Raw genomic sequence first — 4,712 nt, forward strand, 5'->3', positions numbered from 1 at the left:
GAGAACCTGATCTCTTCAAACTGCCCGCCCTTTGCTTAGCGGTCTAACATATTCAAGTACAAGTTCAGGGATTCTGGTAGTGTAGTGCATTATTTCTTGAGCTAGTAACCAAAATCTCAGTGATTCCAATTCAAGTCAATAAGCTAATTAAATTATAACATTAAATGTAGATCTGAAAATGCAATTTTTAGATAGCTCAGCAGTTTTGACGTTATTAGCATACGTGCCAGTACCAATACTCTGTAGAATGATAATAACAGAAATTTAGCGCATCCTAAGACTTTGTTGAGCTTATAATATTTTACAGTATCCAGTTTGGAATTCTTAAAGTTGCTGAAGTTGGCATGATTGCCTGGTATGCTGATAGTTTCTCTATGGGAAAACAAAGATTAATAGTTGCATAGTATCAAGTTTGTTATCAGATCAGTAAAAATAAGTAATGAAAATTCTATGAGAATTGAATAAACATTTCCAATATGAATTTATGGATTAATGGTGAACTGAGAGTATTGTTTCCATCTGCTTTAATTTTTGTAATTCCATAGACTGGCCACATTATCAGAACACCTACTGATAAATGTAAGCCAGAGGTTTTGATTTTAAGGCAATTTAATTATGATTTTCTTCTGTTTCTAAAGTCTTATTTTATTCATTGCACTTTGAAATCTTAGGTATTTGAGTCTCCACTACATTATGGAGCATGGCAGAACAGCCATCTGTTACCTTCCGAGAGAGGAACTTTTCTTCAAAAACCAGGACCCAATTATGAGAATCTGCTTCAAATACCTCGCTAGCCTCTCTTCACTCACTTAGTAAAGACAGATAATAAGGAGAGGAGCAATTATAGGCAAGCATTTTCCAGTATAAAAATATTCAAATTTCAAAGAGTTCATTTGAAGGATTAATTATAATTTTTCTACTCTTTTTTCTCCTACTTTATTTAAGCTCTTTCTTTCATATACGTGTGTGTGTGCGCGCGCGCGTGTGCAAGTATAAATAAACTGTGGTGGCCTACTGGTAAGGCGCTGCATTGTAATCCTGAGGGTATATGGTTCAAATCCACCAGTTGCTCCATGGGAGAAAGATGGGTAATCCCCTCCCAAGTGATTTATTGCCTGTGAAAACCTTCTGGGAGATCAGCTATGAGTTGATTCCTACTTGAAAACACACAACACACACATACGTAATTTAGAGTTCTTGGAGAGTTGAACAGTGATGAGGGATGAGAGAAAGATAATTGATGCCTTTGAGCTATGGTGCTGGAGAAGAGTGTTGAATATACCATGCACTGCTAGGAGAACAAACAGGTTTGTCCTGGAGAGGGTGAAGCTGGAATGCTCCTTGGAGTCAAGGATTCTGAAGCTTCGTCTGAAATACTTTGGGCATGTTTCAAGGAGGGACTGGTCCTTGGAGAGGGACATCATGTTTGGAAGAGTGGAGGGGCAGCTAAGGAGAGGAAGACCCTCAATGAGATGGATCAATTCTGTGACTGGGGTGGTGGAATGAGTGTGTTTGAGACGGTGAGGTTGGCACAGGATAGAACTGTGTTTCGGGCTCTTGTACGTGGGGTCATTATGAGTCGTAAGAGACTCGATGGCACGTAACAACAACAACAACAACAGTGGCTTAGTGGTAAGGACTTGTACTACCAACCCAAAGTCATGCAATTCAAATCCACCAGCTGTTCTGTAGCAGAGTAATGTATGATCTCTTCCTCTTGTAATTACTGCCTCTGAAAACACTGTGGAGTGTGGGCTATGAGTCAGTTCTGGCTTGATGGTACTCAGAACACGGAACAAGAACACTAAATACTTATGTTGTTGTTAGGTGCTATTGAGTCAAGTATGACCCTTCTGAACAATAAACCTTCTGAACAATAAACCTGAATCCTACACTACCCTGTTCCTGCATTATGTATCATCTGCAGAATGCAGGTTATTGATGAGACTTCCTCCAGTCCTGATACTACGTTCTTCTTCATAGAATACAGCTTCTCAAACAATTTGCTTAGCATACATATTGAATAGGTATGGAGAGCGGATTCAACCCTGACACATACCTTTTTAAATTTTAAACCATGCAGGGTTTCCTTGCTCTGTTCGCACAACGGCCTCTTGGTTTAGGTATAAGTTTCACATGAACACAATTAAGTCTTCTGGGATTTTCATTCTTCTCAATGTTAGCCTTAATTTGTTATAGATATGAGGCTAATGAAAACACCATGTCTGGCACCAGGTGCACATTCGTTTTTTGTAATGAACGCCTTGCTCTTCATTTCTCTTACTAGTTCCTTTGCATCAGATTTGCTGGATGCAATTCATCAGTAGACTTCTTAGCTGCTGTTTCTATGGGCTTTGTGGATACTTTTCTGATATTGATTTTCTAACTTCTAGAGGTGAAGCCAGTAGTTATCTCTAATTTTCAGAGGAGCTAAGGCACAGACAATTTTAAAATATTTCTAAAACCACGCTGAGGAGATATAGCAAAGAAAAATACTTAAATGTATCTGATCCAACAATATTTAGTCTTAAATCTATTAGTGAAAAGGAAATGAAGAAAAATAAAGTTAATAAACGAGAAAAGACAGGAGACAGGGAACTAGAGAGAGGGGTGTAAAAGAATGGGAGCAGGAAGGGAGGGAAAAGACAAAAGGTGTACATTTTAGACCAAACATAGAAAGAAGAACTCCATGTGTTCTGTGGCGCTCCCAACATTGAGTGTAATTTCATCTTCCTCTACCTTCCCACATTGAAATTGTAAAAGAGACTCCTGAAATGAAACAGATCAAGAGAGTCTCGGTGAGCAGATAAGGCAAAGAGAAGCAGTGCTCTTCCATATCTTTCAGTCTTCAGGCTAAGATCTGGCATATTTGTCTTCTATTTCCCCAGCTCTCCTCAGTGGAAAACACTGACCTTTTCATCTGACTAGAAAGGTCTCCCTAGGGCCAGTCCCACTGCAGCTGCATATGTTTTATTGATAAGATTACTAAAGAATCTAATTGTGTTGTTACTCTTCATTATAAAAATAAAGAAAAAGAAGAAACGCCCTTCACATATTCAAAGTCTTGTGACTGTTGTTGAGTGCTGTCAGACTGATTCCAACATACAGAGTGGAGGAGTTTCATGGAGCTTTCCAGGCTAAAATAGTGGTGAAAGCAAATCGGGAAGTCTTTCTCCCTCAGAGCTATGTGCTGGGTTTGAAAGCCAGACTCTCTGGTAGCAGTCAAACACTTAAACCTTTGCTCTACCACCAGGACCTCTTACTAAAAGGGTAGAAGTTCACCGTAGAAAGAATTTCCCATTGCCACTCTGTGACCACACACCAAGGAAGTGTTAACCATATTAGATGTTTATCAGTACTTGGAATTAGCTCACAAATAATGCTTTAGGTGTGTAAATGGTGGATTTAAATACTGGCCTTTTCAATATGCATTTGTGTTTCAGTCAAGTCATGTCCTTATCCCTTCCAAGATTGCAAAGAATCAGGTGGCTATAATTACTGTAGAAATAGGAAGAGAGTTGATTCAGTTTCTACTAAGGACTGTGATTTCATCCAAGGGTGACTGATAAGGCTTTAGGAGTTTCTGTGGGTGAAATCTGAAGTGTTGTTATTTTCATTTCTGAAAATTGTTTATGTCCAATGAAGCTATTATCTAGCAGGCCCATACTCCAACAGGAGGATTTGAAATGGAAAAATTTCTTCTCAAAAATCCTCTTTCTTAATTCTATTTTAGAGTGCATCTTGAATCTGAATGAGCCCCAACAAACCTCACATACAACAGACAGGAGAATTCAAACCAATGCGTTTATTATGCTCAGGAATCACAGCTGACTCCCAGTGTTGCCAAATCCAGCAGGGTTTGCACAAACTGCTTGTAGTTTTCATAGGCATTGATTGCAGCCAAGTGCTGTTTGTGAGCTGAATTTTTATCCAATTGCCAAGTGGCCAATACTAACTTTGCATAAACATGAGGGTTTATTAAGCTTATCTTATGACTTTTTTTCTTACTAGGTTATTCACTCTACAAAAAAAAAAAAACCCTGCAGCATAAACATGAATATTTCTTTCCAAATTATTGTCAGTGAGCACAATTTTTCCCATGAATCCTAAGCTGTTAGTCCACAATGGCATTGTGCCAAAAGACAAATAATATATATCAGTTTCTCTAAAGATTTGAAAATATGAAAAGTAATTTTTACCTAAAGAGAGAATGTATCCCCTGCATCTTTATCTCTAAAACCACTGAAATAATCACTAGCAGTAGAAGCCTGTAAAAATATAATGAGTTTTCCATACATTGTATTATACAATAGATAAAAATAGACCCTAAAGCCCACAGGAATTAGAGAGTATAAAATCTGCGTGCAGATGCCTGAAACAATGCTGGACTTAAGCACAGTAACAGAACTTAGCTTTAATTGAGGAGGGTCCCCAAGGAGCTTGTTACTACAAGCTCTATCTTAAGGCTTTCTAAAAATCATTTGAGTCACAGTCATCCGACTGGCGTTTTATAGTAACAGTTATCAAATTATATATGTGTAATATTTTATATATTATAATATTATATTATATTATAAATATAGTATGCTCTCTGGAGACTAAGGTGCGTCTTCGCAATCACTTGTTATGCATCAGAGAGTGGGACAATGGCCAAGGAGGATAGAAGGAGAACTGATGCCTTTGAGCTGTGGTGCTGGAGAAGAGTATTGAGA

The 4,712-nt window shown here is 38.1% G+C and overlaps 1 pseudogene; it reads left to right on the forward strand.

Moving 5' to 3' along the window:
- Nucleotides 1-4,712, forward strand: part of LOC102876096 — a 148,754-nt pseudogene that overhangs the window by 66,046 nt on the left and 77,996 nt on the right.

This window comes from Elephantulus edwardii, unplaced genomic scaffold (assembly GCF_000299155.1).
Source record: "Elephantulus edwardii isolate Elephantulus edwardi_28Jun2011 unplaced genomic scaffold, EleEdw1.0 scaffold00002, whole genome shotgun sequence".
Lineage (NCBI taxonomy): Eukaryota > Metazoa > Chordata > Mammalia > Macroscelidea > Macroscelididae > Elephantulus > Elephantulus edwardii.